Source organism: Bubalus bubalis, chromosome 18 (assembly GCF_019923935.1).
Source record: "Bubalus bubalis isolate 160015118507 breed Murrah chromosome 18, NDDB_SH_1, whole genome shotgun sequence".
In the NCBI taxonomy this organism is placed as follows: domain Eukaryota; kingdom Metazoa; phylum Chordata; class Mammalia; order Artiodactyla; family Bovidae; genus Bubalus; species Bubalus bubalis.
This window is the reverse complement of record NC_059174.1, coordinates 8,301,239-8,326,656: the sequence shown is the minus strand read 5'-3', so window position 1 is coordinate 8,326,656 and position 25,418 is coordinate 8,301,239. Positions and strand designations below refer to the sequence as shown.

The 25,418-nt window shown below is 43.8% G+C and overlaps 1 protein-coding gene and 1 non-coding gene across 2 annotated transcripts in view; both read right to left on the bottom strand.

Moving 5' to 3' along the window:
- Positions 1 to 25,418, bottom strand: part of HSD17B2 (hydroxysteroid 17-beta dehydrogenase 2) — a 91,904-nt gene that overhangs the window by 48,237 nt on the left and 18,249 nt on the right. The gene's annotated exons all lie outside the window — the stretch shown is intronic.
- LOC112580531 lies at positions 23,240 to 23,343 on the bottom strand. The gene has a single exon (XR_003104925.1). It is a non-coding gene; the product is annotated as a U6 spliceosomal RNA (small nuclear RNA).

The window sequence follows — 25,418 nt, the reverse complement described above, 5'->3', positions numbered from 1 at the left end:
ATGACTTTGGCTTTTACTCCAAGTGTGATGAAATGGCATTACAAAGCTTTAAACAAAGGAAAGACATGAACTGACTTCAATTTTGAAAGGGTCACTTTAGATACTGTGTAGTAAATCATACCTTGAATAATGAGTGATATAAAAGGCTACCATTTATAAAGCCATTTAAAAGGCTACCAATTTGAGACACTGTACGACACCCCTTAAACTAGGATATCTTGGTAACTTTCTTCATTGTTCCTACCACTACCTGACATTGTATGACATTGGTGTGTTAATTTTTAAATATTTGTCTCCCCCAATAAAATGCAAATTGAGAGAAGGCAAGAACTTTGCTATGTGACCTGTTGAATCTCTAGCCCCTAGGACAGTGCCTAGCATACCCTGGGAGCTCTGTATTTGTTGAATGAACACATGGCTCTTGGGGTCAATCCATTTATCCCCATTTCACAGACAAAAGAATCAAGTTTCAGCGTTTGTTGCCTGAACAACACTATGAGTAAAACTCATTTGTGTTGTGTGGGCCATTTCCAGGGGGTTCATCTCCCATTTTGGTGACAATTCCCAGAAAGAAAAGTTCCCAGGGGACACTATTCCAAGTGACTTGCCTAAGCTACTGAAGCTATTGCTACACCTTAATGATTTTTGACATCAATATCTATTTAGTCATTCATTAGCCAAGTTTTTACTGAGATCATACTATGTGCCAGGCACTATGCTAGGCACTTGGGATATACTGGTGAGGAAGATCAACGTGATCCTTGTCTGACTGACACATATAAACTATTGATACTGTGTATAAAATAGAGAACTTACTGTATAGTTCAGGGAATTCTACTCAGTGCTCTATGGTGACCTAAATGGGAAGGAAATCCAAAAAGAGGGGATATATGCATGCGTGGAGCTGGTTCACTTTGCTGTACAGTAGAAACTAACAAAATATCATAAAGCAACTATGCTCCAATAAAAATTATTAATTTTAAAAAAGAAAGGAAAGGAAAAGACAGATCAGTATTCATACAGAAATATCCAAGATGCATTGCTAATTTGCCTGTGAGGAAGTATAGTGTGATAACTTTATTGTGAAAGAGCCCATACTCTTTCACTCGTATGAGCACCAAGAAAGGCATGGAACCATAATGTCCAAGAAGAATATTGATTTGAAACAACTGGGAATAAAGGAAATAAAAACAAATCTTTAAGTGCAAAAGAAAACGTGAACTCCACCTGTATTAGTCAGCTCGGGCTGCCATAACAAAATAGCATAGACTGGATGGTCTTTCAACCACAGAAATCCACTCTCCCACAGTTCTGGAGGGCAGAAATCAGAGACCAGGGTGCAAATATGAGCAGCTTCTGGTGAAAGCGATCTCCCTGGCCCTCTGCAAGAAGTCCACTGCAGACCTCTTCACTGTGTCCTCACATGACAGAGAGAGGGAGAGAGCTCTCTGGCATCTCTTCTTATTATTTTTTTTTAATATTTATTTATTTATTTGGCTCCACTGGGTCTTAGCCATGGCACACAGGGTCTTCCATCTTTGTTGCAGCATGCAAGACCTAGTTCCCTGGCCAGGGATTGAACCCGGGCCCCTGCATTGGGAGTGCAGAATATTAGCCACTAGACCACCTGGCAATCTCTTCTTATAAAGATATCTATCCCATCATGAGGGTCCCACCCTCATGAACTCATCTAAACCTAGTCACCCCCCAAAGCCTCCATCTCCAAACACCATCATAGTGTGGGGGGCAGGGGGACTAGGGTTTCAACATATGAATTCAGGGAGAATATAATTCAGACTATACCACCATCCTCACAAAGTTCACAGTCCTGTGTGGGATATAGACATTACCTGCATGATATAAGAAAAAAAATGATGCACTGCGGTAAGGGTTACAGAGGAACTAAATGAGTGCTGTGCGATGAGTAATTGAGGCAGAAAGGAGGGATCAGACTTAAGGAAGCAGGCTTCTTCAAGGAAGTAACATACAAACAAATCACCAAAAATGTGGTACAATGAAAAGTACCTCATTAATAACTTTTACACAGATTACATATTGAAGTGATAGCATTTTTAATATATTACGTTAAATTAAATATATGATTAACATTCATTTTACCTGTTTCTTTTTCATTTCTTTTTACATGTGACTACTAAAAAAGTCTAAATTACTTATGTAGTATGCATGTGTGAATACTCTGTCGTGTCCAGCTCTTTGCAACCCCATGGACCCTATATAGCCTGCCAGGCTCCTCTGTCTATGGGATTTTCTTTCCCAGGCAGGAGTGGGTTGCTATTTCCTCCTCCAAGAGATCTTCCCGACCCAGGAATCAAACCCCCATCTCCTGTGTCTCCTGCATTGTTAGGCAGATTCTTTACCAATGAGCTACCACAAAGTACTTATGTGGCTTGCATGATATTTCCACTGGACAGCACTGCCTTGTACTATTCCCTTCTACCTAAAAACACTAGTGGAAAGGAGGAGTGACTCCCCAAAGAGACAGAGGTGGAGGTGATGGAAAGCAACATGTCAGGAGGTCGAGAAGTCGAGTTGGCAGAAATGACTAAGCAACATTTTCAGAAGAGAACAGTCTACTAGTGGTTCCAGCTTTCTTTTGGGGGTTATTGAAAGTTGGGGGTTAGACAGTAGTGACAGTTGGATGGCCTTATGAGTGTACTAAAATCCACTTGTACACTTGAAAGGGTGAATTATATGGTATGTGAATTTATCGCTCAATAAAAAGTAAGATATAAACAAGAATAGAATAGGGCAATCTAATATCTACCATGTCTGCTATGACAAAAGACACCTGAATTTTCTGGAAAGCTTACTACGATTTGTGTATGGAAGGGTGTGGGTTTGAGAGTGAGTGATTAAGGAGACAGGGCTCTTACATGTTTTGGTGGAAAGCAGGGCGGAGAACAATACTACACCTTCACTTGGAGAAAGATGAACTTGAGGATTTGCAAACACTCTGGAGACCACGAATGGACCTACTACAAGGGATCACATAGGGACTTAAGCACATGATGTCTTGACCTAATGGGGCAGGGTGACCATCCCTGATGTCTGAGTCCCTTTGGTTATCTGCTTGATTAAATTCAACTGTGAACCTCTATCTGTGGTTATAGTTTCTACACTAGAACCTCCTTGCTTAGTGCCAAGGGGACACCCCGCCCATGGGCAACTCTCCATGTCCATCTTTGTGTTGGCTCTCCAGCTGCAGCCAGAGATGAAGCTTATCCCCAGGGGACAACGGCACGCAAAGTGGAGTTTTCTCTATGCCCAGTCTCGGAGCTGATTAACAATGCCTTTAGAAGCTAGCCCCAGCCAAAGAGTCCACTCATGAGTTCACTCAGCTTCTCTCTGCTTCACACAGGACTGGACGCTGAGGGTAGAGATCAATCCAGTCCCTGCCCTCAAGGCACTTAAAGTCTGGTGGGAAACTCCAAGTCCATGGCTAGCAGTATGGACTTTACCCATTCCTGATAAATATATCATTGTTTGGCTATGCTGATATTTGCTGTCTTGGTTTGCGGTTCCTGTCATTGTTTTTAATTCAGGAGGATGGAAGATGGTGATGATTTCCATAAACCCTCATCTCCTCTGTGGACTCTGCACAAGGGCTATGGTAATCTTAGCCTGTTTGGAACGCATGCCTCTTCCAGATCTCCACTGCTCTTTGTGCTTTATGACTTGGCTTCTTTTCTCTGTGGTTCAAGTCACGATGCCCTGATCTGCATGGGCTCTGTGGGCTCCCTGTGTTTCTGCACCTGCAGTGCAGACAAGTCCTGTGCTAGGAAAAACTTCTAGAAAGCACCTTGTTGCTGAGTTATTATTAAATGGAGACCCAGCAGTCATGACCAAGAGATGTCATTTAGTAAATTGTGTGTTTAATCAAATAATAATTGTAGAATGAACATTTCTTAGAAGTATAGTGGACATCTGTTGTATTTGCTGCTCTGTAAGGCAGGATATCTTGGGTAAAGAGATGGCAAATTGGGCGATTGGAAGGAAAGCCAGTAATGGACATGAGAAGAGTCAAAAGGCAGTGAAATACCCCCGGGCACATAAAAGTCAGGATCCCTATTCTAGGCCTAAGGGGCAAAGGAAGGGATCAGTTGCTGAAATCCAAAGAGAGTAAACTGTGACATTCCATCAGGGAGTTAGGCAACCCCTAGTTCCCTGGTAGCTCAGCAGTAAAGAATGCAGGAGGCACAGGTTTGATCCCTGGGTCAGGAAGATCCCCTTGAGAAGGAAATGGCAATCCACTCCAGTGTTCTTGAAGAGGAAAAGTTAAAATTTTACATAACCTCCTGCTCCTTCTGCCTCTGTAACTCAGCTTGCTCCTTTCAAAGTCTGGATCACGTAGGTCACGTAGTCTCAGAAAGTGGGGACTCACAATACTAGTAACTGGAGCTTATCTCACTCACTCTTGTCCTGCTCTTTGCAATAGCTGCTGCTGCTAAGTCGCTTCAGTCGTATCCGACTCTGTGCGACCTCATAGACAGCAGCCCACCAGGCTCCCCCGTCCCTGGGATTCTCCAGGCAAGAACACTGGAGTGGGTTGCCATTTCCTTCTCCAATGCATGAAAGTGAAAAGTGAAAGTGAAGTTGGTCAGTCATGTCTGACTCTTTAGCGACCCCAGGGACTGCAGCCCACCAGGCTCCTCCATCCATGGGATTTTCCAGGCAAGAGTACTGGAGTGGCTGCAATAGCTAAGTCCCTACAAACCTGCTTAATCATGCCTGTCCATGTATAAAAATTCTGTAACCCCTTTGTTCGGGGCTCAGAGCTTAGAGTGCTACTCCTCTGAGGCCACCAGCATGAAAAACTTGAGTTCTCCAACTCTCTGAGTGTGGTGCTTGGTTTCTAGAGTACTGGTTTCTGCAACATTTCTGGAAGCCCCAGTGAGATTCCACTCATGCTGGCCTGCTGAGCAGCTGGACTGGTGGTTCAGCCAGGCTGGAGCAAAGGAACCCTGAGACAAACACGGAGGTGGGCCACCCTACAGTATTCCGGGTTTTCTTTCAGACCGGAGTTCCGATTCTCTGGATGGCCGAGCCCAGACTGGACTCACTTGAGGGGCGGACCAATTCACCAGGAATGGCCACAGGATCAGGTAAGGCCCCAGGGCCAGTCCCCAGTCAGGTCCTACCCCAACAGGTAGATGACTGATAACCTCTCCTTGGGGCTCCCAGGAAGGGAGCAACAGTTACAGAAACCTGGGGACTAGGGAGAAGGGAGGCATTGTAATAACCTCTGAATGATTGTAAGCACGTGATTGCTGATTGAATAAAGTGAGAGAAATTTTTCATTTTGGAAACTGCAAAACCAATTCTTTTTGAAAATACAATTAAAAACAACTAGCAGGTTAAAAGGCCTGCCCAGGAGAAAAATTGAAATTAACCCTTTCCATGTCCTTGAAATACACAACCAACTTTGCCTGAGACCTCAGCCTTTGGCAAATTAGAACTTCAAGCAAAGAAAAAAAAGGAGGATCAAAGAGACATTTTAAACCTCAAACAGAAAACTGTAAGATCTGTCAGTCCGTCTGTCTGGATTTCTGTATGTCTCAGTGTATGTCTTTTGTTTTCTTCCGATAATACTGTTAAAGTTGTAAATGAGTTCTAATTTAATTGGCCTAAAGAAAAGCAAGCACTTACAAATCAAACAATTCTAAATTAAAAAAAAAAAAAACTTAACCTAAATAAATTTCAAATTCATGTAAACTGGGAAATATTCAATATTAAATACCAGACTAGACATCTCTTCAAGAAAATTACAGATACCAAGGGATACCATCTTTCATGCAAAGACGGGCTCAATAAAGGACAGAAATGGTATGGACCTAACAGAAGCACAAGATATTAAGAAGAGGTGGCAAGAATACACAGAAGAACTGTACAAAAAATATCTTCATGACCCAGATAATCATGATGGTGTGATCACTCACCTAGAGCCAGACATCCTGGAATGTGAAGTCAAGTGGGCCTTAGAAAGCATCACTATGAACAAAGCTAGTGGAGGTGATGGAATTCCAGTTGAGCTATTTCAAATCCTGAAAGATGATGCTGTGAAAGTGCTGCACTCAACATGCCAGCAAATTTGGAAAACTCAGCAGTGGCCACAGGACTGGAAAAGGTCAGTTTTCATTCTAATCACAAAGAAAGGCAATGCCAAAGAATGTTCAAACTACCACACAATTGTACTCATCTCACACCCTAGTAAAGCAATGCTCAAAATTCTCCAAGCCAGGCTTCAGCAATACATGAACCGTGAACATCCAGATAGATGTTCAAGCTGGTTTTAGAAAAGGCATAGGAACCAGAGGTCAAATTGCCAACATCCGCTGGATCATCAAAAAAGCAAGAGAGTTCCAGAAAAACATCTATTTCTGCTTTATTGACTATGCCAAAAGCCTTTGACTGTGTGGATCACAATAAACTGTGGAAAATTCTGAAAGAGATGGGAATACCAGACCACCTTACCTGCCTCTTGAGAAATTTGTATGCAGGTCAGGAAGCAACAGTTAGAACTGGACATGGAACAACAGACTGGTTCCAAATAGGAAAAGGAGTACGTCAAGGCTGTATATTGTCACCCTGCTTATTTAATTTATATGCAGAGTACATCATGAGAAATGCTGCGCTGGAAGAAGCACAAGCTGGAATGAAGATTTCCAGGAGAAATATCAATAACCTCAGATATGCAGATGACACCATCCTTATGGCAGAAAGTGAAGAGGAACTAAAAAGCCTCTTGAGGAAAGTGAAAGAGGAGAATGAAAAAGTTGGCTTAAAGCTCAACATTCACAAAACAAAGATCATGGCATCCGGTCCCATCACTTCATGGGAAATAGATGGGGAAACAGTGGAAACAGTGTTAGACTTTATTTTGGGGAGCTCCAAAATCACTGCAGATGGTGGTTGCAGCCAGGAAATTAAAAGATGCTTACTCCTTGGAAGGAAAGTTATGACCAACCTAGATAGCATATTCAAAAGCAGCGATATTACTTTGCCAAAAAAGGTCCATCTAATCAATACTATGGTTTTTCCAGTGGTCATGTATGGATGTGAGAGTCGGACTGTGAAGAAAGCTGACCACCGAAGAATTGATGCTTTTGAGCCGTGGTGCTGGAGAAGACTCTTGAGAGTCCCTTGGACTGCAAGGAGATCCAACCAGTCCAACCTAAAGAGACCAGTCCTGGGTGTTCATTGGAAGGACTGATGCTGAGGCTGAAACTCCAATACTTTGTCCACCTCATGCGAAGAATTGACACATTGGAAAAGACTCTGATGCTGGGAGGGATTAGGGGCAGGAGGAGAAGGGAACGACAGAGGATGAGATGGCTGGATGGCATCACCGACTCAATGCACATGAATTTGGGTGAACTCCGGGAGTTGGTGATGGACAGGGAGGCCTAGCGTTCTGCAATTCATGGGGTCCCAAAGAGTGAGACCAAGTGACTGAACTGAACTGAATGTTTCGTAATCTAATAAGGAAGTAGGATGTGTGTTTTTAATAAAGGAGATATAAAAAATAAAATTACATTTTATAAAGGGAAAAGAAAGTAGGTCTGACTTTCATGTGGCTGTTACAAAAAGTGATTAGAAGTTTTGTGGAAAGTGACCCTGAAAAAAAAGTTTGTGCATGGTTAGGAATGACTAGTCAAGATTAAAATACATTTAATTAAGTTTACCTCAATGAGTTCAAAGTAAGTTGGTGCAAAAACTTAAATTTGGCCTCTCTGTTAAGAGGACATGCTTTCTTCAGATGTTGAACTGCTTTTAATTATAGAAATAAGTTTCTTTACCCCTTAATTGATCTGTTCTATATTTACCTTTGAAATCTTCTGTTAACTTTGGCTAAGTGAATAATTATTATTTCACAGTAAATTATATGATCCTACCTGACTGAGTGTTATAAACCCTTTTGACATTTATTGACAAAACTTCCTAAATAACTTGACTTCTAGCTAACTTTGGGATGCTTCAGAGGGCCCCTGACATCCCAAAGAGCTATTAAGCTACCTGGGTTCATTAGACATGTTAAATGACATGAGAAGTACTGTTGAAGGGGTGATAAATCTTTTCAGGTTATACTGTATGGTTGATGTTACTAATATAGATACCCTAAAATTATGTTAAATTCATATAGATCTGATATTCCCTGATAAAATATGGTCAATTATAATTCTAGTTATCATATTAAAGTGTTACATATCACAACAATGATCAGGTTTCTTTGTTAATTGCAATAGAATCAGATTTTAAACATGCCTTCTATGGTTTTACTCTCATGCCTTTAATACTGCTAGCTCTTCAAGATTTATGGAAAAGATTTTCTAAGATTAAACAGATAAACAAACTTTGTTATAAACAGTAAGCTGGTACCGAACTAAAATTTGGTTTTCTCTCTGTCTAGAGAACAAAGTTTTCTTCGAATGCAGCTTTTGATAACAGATTATGAATCTCTTTGTCTTTAAGTGATTTATATTTGTTTTAAAAATCTTTTTGGTAAAGTAAATAAACATTATTTAAGATTATGATACATGTAGACAAAGCTCATTCTGCTTCTACAAAAAAATAACCCCTCACAGTAAGACTTTTGCTATCCTGATGTCCTTAAAACATGGCAATAGTCTGCTCCTAAATCAGGAAATTAAAAATGGATAAACAACAGCTGAAAATCAAAGAGCCAAGCTGCTTGGCTTTCCCCGGCTCCCTGATGGACTTCATTTTTATTTGATGGGTTAAAGCCTTACCTGGCTACAGCGTTAATGCCCTCACAATGAGTTCTCCAAAAAGAAAAAAATTATGTTTCACTGAATTTTAAGTTCTAGTTTTGTTAATTAAGGCCTGTGCCTACTAAGACTCACTTCTGAGATAGTTTCTTGTTATGTTATATTGCTAAAAGTTTTAATTGTTATTAAAAAGGACCCTCTAAGATTGTTTTTAAAGCTTCTCTCAGTAACCAATCTTTGGATAAAGGTCAGATGCTCCATGATGTACAACCAGGAGATTAACACTTGGCTATAATCATTTAACTGAGTCAGATGACCTGGGGTATACCAGGCTATACCCAATGAAAGTTCTTGACTTAAATTCTTGCTGGTGACCTTACTAATAATGGCTAGCTATATTATTTTCTATGTAGCTTGTTTCAGAAGATTATTGCTTACATTACCAAATGTGTGACTGAGCCTGTGGCAATTCCACATGAGATCAATAATTGTGATAATGTAACTCTAGATACGGGAAGAAGCGATAAGAGGAAGTATTTTCCTGGACCAAGAGGCTGGTAAGACAGGTATGGTCCAGAGACTTCTGCTACTTACAAGGCCTGGTCTAGTGGCAACACATTGGAGTGGCCTGTCAATGGAATCTTTGTCAGACCTGGGAATGAGCCTTCCAAGCACCGTGGGACACAATGACCATGAAATGCCCCCAAAACATGGTCAAATATGTGGCTATGAAGGGGCCCTGCTGACTGGAAGTTGGCCCTTGCCAGCTGCCTCTACAAAGATTAAATCATGACCACTGAAAGATGCTGATCTTCAACGCCCTCTTCAAAGGAGTTCAGGGTGGAGACAAAAAATAAGGCACTCTGTGCTCTGGGAAAAACCCGGAAAAACAGGCCTTCAGATAGTCAGATGTTTTCAGGTAAAGATTTTTATGAGTCCAAATTCGTGTATCTTCTTGTACCTAGAGAAACACTAATGTCACAAGCCAATATCTGGACCTGGTTCTCCTGGCTAGCCCCCCAGCAGCTTTCCTGCTTCTATTAATCTTTGGGCCAAATATCTTTAACTTTCTTGTTAAGTTTCCTTCTCCAAGTAGTAGTACAACAAAAACATCCCCCGGGCAACACCCAGACGATGCTGAAACAAGCTGCCTTATCATTCTGTGGGCTCTCCTCTCCCTCCATAAATGCACCCCGAGGTCCTGAGGCTATTTTCCCTTTGAGATCTTATATGGGAGACCACCCCCAGTGATAGAAAAGCTCAAGGGAGACCACCAACAACTAGCTGGAGATGTCCCAACACCTCCAGGCCCTGGGAAAAGTCTTCTGCCATATTGCCTAAGAAACCTTAGAAAGAACACCCATTCCCTTGAACAACTGGGTTCACCCCTATCAGCCAGGAGATGAGATATGGGTTAAAGACTGAAAACATGAACCTCTTCAGCCAGTTTGGACAGGTCCTCAAGCTCGTCCTGGCAACCCGTACTGCTGTTAAAGTTACAGGTGTCATGTCTTGGATCCACCACCAGAGTCAAGAAGGCAGCGGCTTCCTGTGATGAGGATACCTGGAAAGCAGTTTGGGACCCCAAAAACCTCCTGAATGTCCGGTTCCAAAGACAAAGGCCCTCACCCAGGAAGGACGCTGAGCCCTGCTCTAGTCACTCTGGAAGCTGACTAGACAACACACAGCAGAAGCTTGAGGATTCTTCAACCTTGCTCCAGCCACACCCTGGCAGCTGGCTGGTCAATGCACAGTGGAAGCTTGAGGATCCGGCTATCAAAATATCAATGGATTTTCATTGTCAACCCTGGCTGAGATGATTTTACTGAATAGGAGAGGGCTAGACCTACTGACAGCTAAAAAGGGAGGACTCTGCCTCTTCTTGAGTGAAAAATGCTGCTTTTATGTAAACCAATCAGGAATAGTCAGGGACATGGCCCAACAGCTAAGGGAACGAATCATGAAAAGGAGAGAGGAACTAGCAAATTCCTGGCGTAATCGGAGCAGTATCTGGAGCTGGGCATCATGGCTTCTGCCTGTAACCAGTCCTCTCTTCATGTTCTTTGCACCCCTCTTGTTTGGCCCTTGTATTCTCGATGCTATTACCCAATTCATAACCTCTCAGATTGAATCCATAAAGTTACAAATGGTAATAGTTCAATATAGCCCCCTAAACAATGGGGAGCTCTGAATGTCCTACCAAAACATGAGATGATGCTTTCTACAATGAGTGATAGAAGCATCAAGACGGGGGAATGAAGAGGAAAAGTTAAAATTTTACATAACTTCCTGCTCCTTCTGCCTCTGTAACTCAGCTTGCTCCTTGCAAAGTCTGGATCATGTAGGTCACACATAGTCTCAGAAAGTGGGGACTGACAATACAAGGAACTAGAGCTTATCTCACTCACCCTTGTCCTGCTCTTTGCAATCGCCAAGCCCCTACAAACCTGCTTAATCATGCCTGTCCATGTATAAAAACTCTGTAATCCCTTTGTTCAGGGCTCAGAGTTTAGAGTGTTAACTCCTCTGGGCCCGCCAGTGTAATAAGCCTGAGTTTTGCAACTCTCTGAGTGTGGTGCTTGGTTTCTCGAGTACTGGTTTCTGCAACATTCTTGCCTGGAGAATTCCATGGACAGAGATGCCTGGTGGGCTACTGTCTATGGGGTTGCAAAGAGTTGGACCTAAACAACATCAGTGACCCTGCTGAAAAGGCATCAGGAGGAATAAGCTGATTTCATGCTTCTCTCTTCCTACAACCTCTGACCTTTGCTCTCTGCTGATAGAGGTCAGTCTCGGGATAGAAAGCAGAGTGGGGAAGATGCGTGGAGAAGGGTGGGTCCATGTGGATTTGTCTGTGGCTAGCACATCTGCTCAAACATCCATCCCCACTTCCTCTGATGGGACATTGCTTTGGTTTGAGGGAATCTTATGAGTTGCATCGTGTCTCCCGAAAAGATATATGAAAATTCCAACCTCTAGGACCTCAAAATGTGACCTTTATTTGGGAATGGACTTGTTGCAGGTGAAATTAGTTAAGGTGAGGTCATACGCAGTAGAAAAGAAAGAAGAAAGTGAAGTCGTCCAGTCGTATCTGACTCTTTGCCTACCAGGCTACCTAGACTGTAGCCTACCAGGCTCCTCTGTCCATGGGATTTCCCAGGCAAGAATAATGGAGTGGGTTGCCATTTCCTTCTCCAGGGGATCTTCCCGACCCAGGGATCGAACCCAGGTCTCCTGCATTGCAGGCAGACCCTTTACCCTCTGAGCCACCAGGGAAGCCATACGCAGTAGGGAGGGCACATATTCCAATATGACTGGTGTCCTCATTAGAAAAGGAAAATTTAGACACACAGGAGGAAGACTGTCATGTGAAGATGGAGGCAGAGATTAGAGTTACACTGCCACAAGCCAAGTATCACCTGGGACCTCTGGAAAAGGCTTCCTTCTCTAGAGGCTTCAAAAGGAGTGAGGCCCTACCCACACCTTTATTGTGGAGTTCTGGCATCAGAGCCATAAAACAAATTCAAAATAGAAGGAGGGGAAGGGATAAATCAGGAGCCTGTGATGAACACACACACACACACACACACACACACACACACTATTATGTATAAGATAGATAACAAACAAGGATCTACTGTATAGCATAAGGAACTCTACTCAATATTCTGAGATAAGCTATATGAGAAAAGAATCTTTAAGAAGCATATATGTATATGTATATAACTGAATCACTTTGTTGTATACCTGAAACTAACACAGCCTTGTAAATCAACTGTACTCCAATAAAAATAAAAATACCAATTATTCTGATGTTTTAAGCCACCCAGAATACGGTTCCTTGTCACAGCAGCTCCAGGACACCACAGAGGGGGCTACCCCTCCCCCCACATGGCACCGCAGGACAGTCCAACCCTGCTGGGGTTGGGGAAAAGGGTATTTGCCCCCTGGGATGTGGATTTTGAGCATGAAAACAGGGAACTAGACAAGTCCTAAATTCACATCCCTGCTTTGTCACTTGCTGGCCTGATGGGACTGGGATGAGCCAGTTCAAGGGAAATTCATACCCCTAGGGCTTGCCTCCTGGTTGGGATTTTTAAGCCGTTAGGAGACCTCAAAGTGCTGCCTCCTGAGGGAGCTCATGCTATGAACAAGCCGAAACTCACTGACAGCTCTCCTCACAAAGACTGCTTGCTAGAACCATCTTGAAGACATAGACCTTCCCTTTTCTGGTGAATGAGGAGGAGGAGGACATTACTGCCCACTGGGTCTAAGACACAGTCAGCAAATATCATCAACTTCATTATTTACAAAGCCTGGAGAAGAAGGAGGAGCAGAGAAACAGGAAGACCCAGGCCTAGCTTTCCAGATTTCTGCATTAAGCTGGGAAGCCCACCTGAGCGTGAGTGCACAACAGAGAGGGGCACAACCTTCCCAGGCCCATGGCCCACCAAAGGGGGCACTTGGCATTGGTCATTTTCCTCCCAGTGACCAGCCCCATGGCAATCATCTCAGCAGACTGGCCACAGCGCTGTCGTTAAAACGTGGACACAATACGATTTGTGGTCACACTGCACACAGATCATTGTTGATATGCTTGGCACCAAATAAGGCCTTGAGGGTGCTGTGTTGATTCCTGTCCTTGGTGATGGTAAGCTCTGACAGAGACCTACTCCAGCTGCCAAGGGCAAGGGAAGGTACGCCTGGGATCTGGGAGAGCTGACCCAACACTCAAGGACAGTCTGCCAATTTTGTAGATAAATTAAGGCTCTGCAGTGTTAATCACCCAGAGGTGAGAGGCCAGAATTTGCTGGCTCCAAAGTTCACGCTTTTTCTGCTGTGCCAGGTCACCTCCCACTCACATGTCCAGCAGTCCTGGCTTATTCGTGAATTTAAACATTCATGCATTCATACATTCATGCATGCACTTCTTCAATGCATGTTTATTGAGTAGCTACTGTGTCCCAGCAGCTGTGTTAGATACGAGTTAAGCAGAACTGAGTGAGATAGTCAAGGTAATCTAGTGGGGAGAGGGGAGCGCAGATACTTAACAGATAAATAAATGCGTATTTAATTTCTATGTGAGAAAAGTACTATATCAAAGTAAGATATGGAGATTGAGAATAACAGCTGGAGACTTAAAGTCCCAACACTAGGGAATGCTCACTCAATGAGGTAATATTTAAGCCACTAGTGTTTCAACTGGTCAGTGATTTTGTTCCCACAGGACATTGTCTGAAGACAATTTTGGTGATCACAGTAAGAAATGGCTGCTGCTGCTGCTGCTGCTGCTAAGTCACTTCAGTCGTGTCTGACTCTGTGCGACCCCATAGACGGCAGCCCTCCAGGCTCCCTCGTCCCTGGGATTCTCCAGGCAAGAACACTGGAGTGGGTTACCATTTCCTTCTCCAATGCATGAAAGGGAAAAGTGAAAGTGAAGTCACTCAGTCGTGTGTGACTCTTTGTGACCCCATGGACTGCAGCCCACCAGGCTCCTCCGTCCATGGGATTTTCCAGGCAAGAGTACTGGAGTGGGGTGCCATTGCCTTCTCCAAAGAAATGGCGGTAGGGTGCTATTAGCATCTAATGAGTAGAGGCCATGAATGCTTCTAGACATCCTACAATGCACAGGACAGCCCCCAAAACAAAGAATTTTCTGGCCCAGAGTGTTAATGGCACAAGACTGAGCAACCCTGATTTAGACGAAGATATGAAGGTGACCTTTGCTGACAAAGTAGTCAAAGTTATGGTTTTTCCAGTAGTCATATGCAGAGCTGAGAACTGGATCATGAAGAACGCTGAGCATCGAAAAACTGATGCTTTTGAACTGTGGTGCTGGAGAAGACTCTGGAGGGTCCCTTGGACTGCAAGGAGATCAAACCAATCAATCCTAAAGGAAATCAACCCTGAATATTCACTGGAAGGACTGATGCTGAAGCTCTCATACTTTGGCCCCCTGATGCAAAGAGCCAACTCACTGGAAAAGACCCTGATGATAGAAAGGATTGAAGGCAAAAGGAGAAGAGGGCGGTGGAGGATGAGATGGTTAGATAGCATCACCAACTTAACAGACATGCATTTGAGCAAATTCTGGGAGATGGTAAAGGATAGAGGATCCTGGCGTGCTGCAGTCCATAGGGTCACTAGGAGTCGGACATAAATTAGCGACTGAACAACAGCATGAAGATGAAGAAGATGCTAGCCCTATTCGCCTGCCCCAAGCATTCCAGATGAAAGGGAAAGCATGTGCAAAGGCTACAACGTCAGGAAAAGCTTTGTGTCTCAAGCTAAGGAATAGGGGAGAAAGTTACAGAATGAGAGGGACCAGATTGTACAGGGCCCTGGTCTTGGGCAGAAGTTTGGCTTTTTATTCTTTGCCATGGAAAGCCTTTAAAGGGTCTTAAACTGGAGAGGGCACTCTGGCTACTCTGCAGAGGAGTGGCAGTGAGGGAAGAGTAGAATCCCAGAGACTGGGATAGAACTGCCCAGGAAGAGATGACAGCCTTGACTAAGGCCGGGGCTGGTACAGGAGGGAAATGGGTGCATCAGTGATGGTTACTGCCCCGGCGGTGAGCTGGATCTGGGGGGAAGAGGAGGAGAAACGGGGATTCTGGTCTCCAGCGTGCTGGGTCCTGTGGACCTCCAGATGGGGAAGACTGAGCCAGGGCCAGGTGGGAGGGGTCCCGGATCAAGAGCTTGCCTTCAGACATGGCAAGTCTGAGACACCCAGTGGACTTGGGTAGGTAAGGTGTTGGAAAGAGGAGTTACTCAGAAGAGGCCTTGCAACTGTGTTGCAGATCTGCCCCCAAGCAGGGGACCTTCTCTGTGTTCATGGCAGCCCACAGCTGGCTGAGAAGCCTCACCTCTCTGGGTTACCAAAAGAACTCTCTGTTTTGTGTCTATTTAAAATCCTGCCTCTGCTGCTGCTTCGGTGGTTGGCTGAGTTCCATCTGTCAAAACAAAGAACGGTCAACATCTGGGATGTTCTCGTGCCACCTTCAGTTCCAGACCCTTTGTTCTGAGACTCTCTTGTTTACAGCAATGTCAGTCTCCTGCTGAAGCCCGAGGGCTGCTTCATCTCTTCCATCCCATTGGGGATAGAATATTTACAGTCTTCTTTCTGACCTCCTTTTTCCAAACAACTCCCAGCATCCTCTGACACCGTGTACTCAAAGCAGAGAAAAATACATTGAGACCAGGCCTATTCTTCAAGCTCTAGTTCAATCCTCTATTTCCTTTTTTCCCCTACCTTTTGACTGCCTTCACCCATTTCCCTATTCCCCCACCCTCATCTCTGGTAACCACCAATTTGGCCTCTTTTTCTAAGAGTTTGTTTTTGAAGCATGAGTGATCTATAAGACTGTGTTATTTCCTGCTATGCATCATAGCCTTTTGGTATTTTATGCATTTCAAAATGATCATCATGATAAGTCTGGTTATAATATGTCAACATAGAAAGATATGACATAGTTATTGACAACACTCCCCACACAGGTACATTTTGTACCCATGACTGGAACTTTGTATCTCTTTAATCTCCCTCATCTATTTCTCTCCATGCCTACCACCTGTTTGTTCTCTGTATCTATAACCCTATATCTGTTTTATCATGTTTATTTATTTGTCTTGCATTTTAGATGCCACATATAAGTGAAATAATACGCTGTTTGTCTTTCTCTGTCTGACTTATTTCACTTCATGATACCCTCTAGTGTTATGATACCCTCCTGATACCCTCCATCCCTGTTGTCACAGATGGCAAGATTTCATTCTTTCTTTATGGTTGAGTAATATTCTGGTGATAGCAGCCATGAAGTTAAAAGACGCTTACTCCTTGGAAGGAAAGTTATGGCCAACCTAGATAGCATATTCAAAAGCAGAGACATTACTTTGCCAACAAAGGTCCGTCTAGTCAAGGCTATGGTTTTTCCAGTGGTCATGTATGGATGTGAGAGTTGGACTATGAAGAAAGCTGAGCGCCGAAGAATTGATGCTTTTGAACTGTGGTGTTGGAGAAGACTCTTGAGAGTCCCTTGGACTTCAAGGAGATCCAACCAATCCCTTCTAAAGGAGATTATACCTGGATATTCATTGGAAAGACTGATGCTGAAGCTGAAACTCCAATACTTTGGCCACCTGATGTGAAGAGTTGACTCATTGGAAAAGACTCTGAAGCTGGGAGGGATTGGGGGCAAGAGGAGAAGGGGACGACAGAGGATGAGATGGCTGGATGGCATCACTGACTCAATGGACATAAGTTTGAGTAAATTCTGGGAGTTGGTGATGGACAGGGAGGCCTGGTGTGCTGTGATTCATGGGGTCACAAAGAGTTGGACACGACTGAGTGACTGAACTGAACTGAATATTCCATCATATGTACACGTGTGTGTGTGTGTATCTCCCATCTTCTTTATCCATTTCCTTTTATTCCCTTTTATTATTATCAGACACCCATCGTTGACTTGCTCTGTACCTGGCACTTGGGGATACCATGATCAATGAGAGTGATACGGCCCCTGATAGAGACCCAAGCTTGATTCCTGGATTGGGAAGATCCCCTGGAGAAGGAAATGGCTACTCAGCACAGTATTTTTGCCTGGAGAATTCCATGGACAGGAGAGCCTGACAGGCTATATATATAGTCCATGGGGTTGCAAAGAGTTGGACACGACTGAGCAACTAACACTCTCACTTTCAATATGGATCTCACACCTTAGGACAGGGTGTCTCAATCTCAGCACTATTGACATTTGACATCAAGTAATTCTTTGTTGTGGGGACCATCCTGTGCATTGTATGATGTTTGGCAGCTTCCCTGGCTTCTACCTATTAGATGTCAGTAGCTTGTTCCCGTCCCTCAAGTTGTCACTACCCAAAATATCTTCAGTCATTGCTAAAACTTCTCCTGGGAAGCAAAAATTTCCCAGTCAAGAGACATTGTTCTAGAAGGAAGAGGACATTAAACAAACACTCATCAAGGTAGATAAATGTGATGACAGAAGCATAAACAAGAGAGATTCAATTTATCTTGGAGGAATGGAGAGATAAGAGTCCAATGTGGAGACCACCTGTTCCAGCCCAGAAAAATAGCTGGTATTCCTTCCAGCATGAGGCTTTCTCTGACTGATCAATAGTCTTCTGTCTTCCTAGTTTCCTGCAGTAGCATTCACCGGCTCTGTACTAGGCAGCCGGGTACAGTACTGAGCACTGGGCGTGCCTTAGATCATCGTATTCTTGTAAGTACCCTCTAAGCATAATTGGACCACAAACCGCTCAAGATTTACCACATAAGTAAATTGAAATAGTAAATTGAATGAAAGCTGAGACAGTGACTGCTTCTACTTCTTGTTCATCCTCCAGCAACAGCCTCCCATTTCATCAGTTACCACAACCTTTTGGAACTGTCAATGTCTCCTGAGCCTCCAAGAGTGCTCCCCCCAATTTTCCCATCACCCAGATTTCTTTGTTTGATCTTACTATTCCCTAGGCCTGATCTCCCATCTTGCTTCTTCCTTGTCCCACCCTTGTTCTCAAAACTTCAGAGTTGCCCAACCGTCTCCTTCATACCCTTTCCTGAAATCATTCTCATCAGTTTCCCCAAAGCATAGAATCCAGAGGTATCCTGTCATCTCATTCAATCTGTCCTCCATGTTTGATGTTATTTAAAACTCTCCTCCTTGGAGCTTTCTTCTTCCTTGGTACCCTGCACCCTTCAGGTCTACCTTCTGCATCCTATCCTATAGATTTGGGTAGCCTCCACTGTTCCTCCAAGTTCCCAGTTCCTTGTCCCAATCTCTACACTCATTGCTCAGGCATTGTTTTAGCTTTCCAAGCTTTATTTAACCTACCTTTGTGGAATACTAGCTTAACTTGCTTTTGCAATCCATCTGGACACTCTACCTGAATACAACCTTGACACCTCAAATTGAAAGTGTCCCAAAGAAAAGGCTCTATCTTTTCTTCAAAGTCAGCTCTTTCCCTCAGCTTCTCAAAATCTGTTGTTTCTTTTAGTAGGAAGAATCATTCTTGGAGCTTCAGAATGAATTGTCTACATTCATTCTTGTTCATGAAGTCACTCTTTGAACCTGTTGTGGGCACCATGCTTTACAGACTGTCTGCCCTCATGGAACTCACAGTCCATCTGGCAAGACAGATGGTCAAAAGAAAGTGCAGAGAGCTTTGATGAGGGTTATAGTAGGAGAAGTCTAATGTGTAGCGGGTCTCTCCTCTTCTTTATCAGCTAGACCCAATGAGCTGGAAAGTGCTCTGGTTCTCCCATCATTGTGCCCCTCCAATCAGCTGCTTGCTCTCCAAACTCTTGGCCACTGCCTTGGCCTCCTAAGTGGTCTTATTTCCTCTTATTTCTTTTCACTTCTCTGAATTCTCACCTGTTACATTGTCTTGTAACATCTTCCTTCTTATTGGTCCCCTCACAACACTGTAAGTTTATTCAATATAACTCATGTGTGTGCACGCGCGTGCTTGGTCAGTCATCATGTCCGACTCTTTTGTGACCCCATGGACTGTAGCCCACCAGGCTCCTCTGTCCATGGACTTCTCCAGGTAAGAATACTGGAGTGGGTTACCATGCCCTTCTCCAGGGAATCTTTCCAAACCAGGAATCGATCCAGTGTCTCCCTCCCTATGGGCAGATTCTTTACTGTCTGAGCCACCTTGGAAACCAAAGAGAGAGAACATTGCATTTAAATTCTAGCACTGCCACTTACTTCTTTTACGTTATATGATCTTAATTGTACAATCTCTTGAAAGCCGCAATTTCTAGTGGCTTCTTCAATTTGAGTGGGATTAATAATAGGCATTATCTATCAATGTCTTGATTATGATTTTAGAACATGGGTATTGGGCTTGTTGCATATATTCACCCTACTTTTATATATTTAAGGCTTTTCATATATTTAAAAATTATTTATAAGGTATTTGTGAAAATTAAATTAGGAAAATGCTAATCACAGTGCCTGTCACAGTTCCTAACACATAGATAGCCTCCAGTACAAAGTGGTCCTCAGCAGTGAAGGAAGGGTCACTCTTCATGCCACCAAATCCTTGCTGGGCTGCAATTATCTTATCTCTTTATTGGTTTGTGCCATGTTCTCCTCCACTGGAACTAAGCCTCATGAGGGCAGAGACCCTGCCTGTCTTCGCTCCCCGTTATATGTCAAGTGTGCTCAGGAGGCAGTTGACGAGTGGTAACTGCAAACGTGGACTGTGAAGACACACCATCATGGTTCCCTCATTCTACATAAAGATAATTAACCTCAGACAGGTAAAGCAGCTTGTTCAAGGGCCCAGAGCTAGTGAGTGGTCTAATACCTTCTTTTAGACGTTGTGCATCTTAAGAGTACATCTGTGTATATATGTTTATGTGTGTGTGATGGGATGGGTGTGGGGGATAGGTTGTGGGAAAACAGCCCACCATTAACCCTGTTTGAGTTTGCAGTCACACCTCCCTGGACCTCTATCATAGAAGCCACAGTTTGGATACAGCACTCTCCATCCAGAGGGCCGGTTTTCTGAGCCTAATATGAGGTTGGGAACCCTTCTTCTGCACTGCACATGCTTCCTTCAGTATAGAGGGATATCTATTAGTGTGACACTAGCCCTGCTCTGTCTCCCACTCCTTCCTTCCCCTTGGGAGGTGGAGCAAAGCATCTGTTTGGTGATTTTGACAGAAAGAACTTTGGAGGCTGTTTCAATGGGTGCAAAGGTCTCTTCTCTCTCTAGCAGAAGAACCAAAAGGACAGTTCAAAGAAAATGATCAGGACTGAGAAGCAGAGGAGAAAAACCAAGAGGCCAGAGTATCACCTGGAAGCACTCCTCTCTTTCTCAGCATCTCCCAGCCTGAAAAACCCCTGTGCTATTGGGCTATGATAGCCTAGCTGTCCAACCCAAGCCCTACCTCGGGGGCAAGGCTTGAGTCTTCTCAACCCTGCCTTGACTGGATGCACCATTTGTTGTTGTTCAGTCACTGTCGTGTCCGACTCTTTGTGACCCCATGAACTACAGCACTCTAGGCTTCCCTGTCCTTCACTATCTCCTGCAGTTCGCTCAAACTCATGTCCATGGAGTTGATAATGCCATCCAACCATCTCATCCTCTGTCACCCCTTCTTCTCCTTCCCTCAGTCTTTCCCAGCATCAGGGTCTTTTCCAATGCACCATTATTACTACACAACTAAGATACCTTCTTCAAGACTTATATCAGTAATAAAACTGACATCTTGATTTCCACTTGCCTATCTCTATGAGTTCAGAACTCAGCTGGGAATATTAGAAAGGGACTTATGAATTGACCCCACCAAACAAAACAACAACATCCAAGGAAGAACTTTGCATGTATACTGATTTAATTTTATTTCATTAATTCCAGGTTGGTTTGTATTGCTAATACCAAGATGGCACATGATGTTAAATCTGAGTCAACATCTCAAAGGAATGTCAAGTAATTGGAAAGGGTCCAGAGGAAACTTAATAGAATGGTGAGAGTTCTGGAAACCAGGCCATGGTAGGGAAAGGTAAAATGAATCAGAAGATTTAGTTCAAAGCAGATTTGGCTATGATATGACACAGTCTTCACATTTTTCAAGGGCTACCATGCAAAAGAGTGGTTTAATCAGATTATGTGACTTCCAAAGGCAGAACTAAGTGCACTGATGGATATTCCAAGGAGGCATATTTTGGCTCATTATAAAAATTATATTTGCAATGACTGGCATTGGATAGAAGTATAGTTACCACCTACAGATGGCCCTTTATGTGTATTATCTCATTTCATCCTGGCAGCATTCCCAGAGAGATCAGTATATGATTATCTCCATTTAACAGATAAAGAAACTGAGGTTCTGGCAGGTAGATTAATTTGCCCTAGGTCAAAAAACTAATAAGTGGCAAGGCAGGAGTTAGTAAATGCATCATTCATTGTCCTAAGTATGTGGTCTTAACTGCTACACGCTACTATTCACCCTGAATGACGGTGACCAGACCTGCACTTAGACGTACCTGTGTTGTTTCAAAAGAGGAACAGAGTTTTGGTTTTGTTTCTATTCTTCTTCTTAATGATGCCCAGGTTTGGTTTGACTTTCTAGGCTACAGGACCTCAGTAAATGTAAGTGTTTATAGAAAATAGGATTCAGGGCTTCCCTGGTGGCTCAGTGGCAAAGAATCTACCTGGAAATGCAGGAGACACAGGTTCAATCCCTGGCCCAGGAAGATCCCACATGCTGTGGCTTAACTAAGTCTGTGCACCGCGACTACTGAGCCTGTGCTCTCGAGCCCAGGAGCCACAACTACTGAAGCCCACACGCTGCAGCTATTGAAGCCCACACGCCCCAGAGCCCGTGTCTGTAACAAGAGAAGCCACTAGAGTGAGAATCGCACGCACTGCAACAAGAGTAGCCCCTGCTTGCTGCAGCTAGATAATAGCCCATGGGGCAACGGAGATCCAGCACAGCCAAAAATACAATTAGATCAAATTATTTTTTCAAAACAGGATTCAATGAAACCCAGATCCTTTCCCAGTGTTTCAATTGCCCTATCAAAGCCTTTGACCCATAAAGATGAAATGGGGGTTTCACTCCACCTAAGACCATGCTGGGCGCTGACTGTTTCAAATTAAGATCCATCCAGTGCAGTCCCTGGGCCTTGAATCCTCTGCACACAAAGAGCATTCCACACAGGTCCCTAGTAGCTTCTGTTTTTGCATTTTAGAATTGTTTTTCAGTGGACATGTATCTTTTCAATGTCCTGTTTATGGCATGAAATCCATGGGAGATGGAAAATCTGAGCACAGAGGAAGGAACTCATAAAGCATACCAGTGGGCAAGAGAGTGGAAGTGAGGGTCGGGGAGCACATGCTGTGCATGGTAAATTCTATGTTGAAGAGGAGACGCCCCTCTGTGACAATGGTGGGTGGAATGGATGCAAGCGTCCCTGGATCATCCAAGCCAGACATGTTCCTCCATTCCACTCCATGTCTGCCCCAGACTCCCTCCTGCTTCCTGCTTATCTAGCCCTGTCTTATCCTCATTGGCACCTGGATTCACTGACTTGTGTTACCCCCAGGTGTCCGTTTTCCTCCATTTTGTTCAGTGCGACAGAACAATCTGAACCATCTACCCATTAACCTGATGTCCCTGGCCTTGATTCAGAACCTCTGCCCACACTGTGTCCTAACACGTATTTGTTGACATCCTATGATCTCATCTAATCACCAACTCTGAGGTTCCAGCACTGGAGGGTAAGGGATGATGCAAAAGAACTGTATCTGGAAAGGGTTCACCGTTAGGAGCATAAACAGGGGACACCAAAATGCATGGGATAATCAAAGTTCACAGACTGAAAAACAAATGGACAAGGTAGCTATGCCTTCAAGGCACTAAGCAAGGATAATCTTGGATCGATTTTTAAAAAAAATTTTTTAAATAGGAGTGTAATTGCTTTACATTGTTGTGCTAGTTTCTGCCATACCACTACATGAAAAGTATGGAACACTTCATGTATTTTTGTGTGTTATCCTTGCCCCAGGGCCAAGCTAATCTGTGTCATTCCAATTTTAGTAGATGTGCTACTGAAGCGAGCACTTCGATGGCTTTTTTGAGATAAACTTGTTTGGACCAGGAATCCTTCTGAAGAGGGCTAAGGACAAAGGCCACCTAAGTGGGAGGGGGTAAGAGGAAGGACAGGGAGGAGTCAGAGGACAGAGCAGCAGGGGAGAAGCATGGACATGTAGTGTTCTGGAAAGCAAAGGAGGCCGTGTCAAGAAGGAAAACAGTCAGCAGTGCTGGCGTGGAAGCCATGCTCAGGGGACGAGGAGGGTACCAGTAACACTTGGAAGAGCAGCTTCAGCAGCTGGGGTATGAACCAGAGGGTGTTCTGTTCGTGCTGCATCCCAGGTGACCAGGAGCATGCTTCGAAACAAGTCATCACAAAGCCCTGTCCAGAGCAAGCCAAGAATGACATTACAGAACAATGGGCCCACCACAGGCCATGTCACTCTGACCTTTCTACATGGGTGACCTCAGCAAAAAGAACCAGCAGAGATAAGTCCTTAAGCAAGTGAGTATATGGGGACAAACCCATTGTGTCCAACCAATGACCATGACAAGGGGAGGACATTTCACCAGCTTGGTTCATTCACTAATGGCTCTCTCACTCATGAACACTGAGATGGGTCTAATGTGCTCAGAGACAGAGAAGGCACTTGGTCATAAAAGAGATCTGGTCTCTGCCATCAGCTTACAACACATTTGGGGGAACTTCATTCCATGAGTATATCCGCCAACCTCAACACGCCATCTAGAATGCCTAATAAAGTCCCCATTCAAATTTTACAAAATTACCCAAGTTTTAGCAATACCTTTTTTATGTCTCTCTGTAGAGGGCTACTGCTGCTGCTCCTGCTAAGTCACTTCAGCCATATCCCACTCTGTGCGACCCCATAGACAGCAGCCCACCAGGCTCCACCGTCCCTGGGATTCTCCAGGCAAGAATACTGGAGTGGGTTGCCATTTCCTTCTCCAATGCATGAAAGTAAAAAGTGAAAGTGAAGTCACTCTTTCATGTCCGACTCTTAGCGACCCCATGGACTGCAGTCTACCAGGCTCCTCCGCCCATGTATTTTCCAGGCAAGAGTACTGGAGTGGGGTGCCATTGCCTTCTTTGTTAGAGGGCTAAGGTTAAGCTTAAAACGAATGATCAAAGAGGTTATGTGTTCATTAAAAACAATCTGATAGACTAAATTATAGATTCACTGAGGACTGTATTGATTCCTTACAATATATACCAATGACCTCTTCCCCTGAAGCACTAACCACGCTATGTTGCTTGTGTTTCTCTTTCTCCATCCTCCTTCTCCAAACCTAATCAAGATCTAGGTCTGTATTTCCAACGGCCCCCTCACTGCCCTCAAACTCAAACCTGAAGTCAGATTCACTATATGGCATCTCTCCATTATCACCCTTTTCAGGCATCCTTATTCCCATCTGTGGTACCTTTCATTTTATCTTCTCTCATGAGCATATCCTACATCCAGCCAATTACCACGTTTCGTGTCAAGCAGGGTCTTGTGCCCATAAAAGATGTTCAACACTTACTTGCCGATGAATGGACACATTTTATATTCTGGAAACATTTATAGCTGACTGGTAACTGTAGCCATGGCACTGATAATGACAGCTGTTAAAGACCAAGGCCAAGGCTTTGGGTGGCAGATGGGGCTGAGCTGGGTTTAGTCTCATAAGATGCTTGCTCCTTAGAAGAAACGTTATGACCAACCTAGACAGCATATTAAAAAGCAGAGATATTACTTTGCAAACAAAGGTCCATCTAGTCAAAGCTACGGTTTTTCCAGTGGTCATGTAAGGATGTGAGAATTGAACTATAAAGAAAGCTGAGCACCAAAGAATTGATGCTTTTCAACTGTGGTGTTGGAGAAGACTCTTGAGAGTCCCTTGGACTGCCAGGAGATCCAACCAGTCCATCCTAAAGGAAGTCAGTCCTGAATATTCATTGGAAGGACTGATACTGAAGCTGAAACTCCAATACTTTGGCCACCTGATGTGAAGAACTGACTCATTTGAAAAGACCCTGATGCTGGGAAAGATTGAAGGCAGGAGAAGGGGATGACAGAGGATGAGATGGTTGGATGGCATCACCG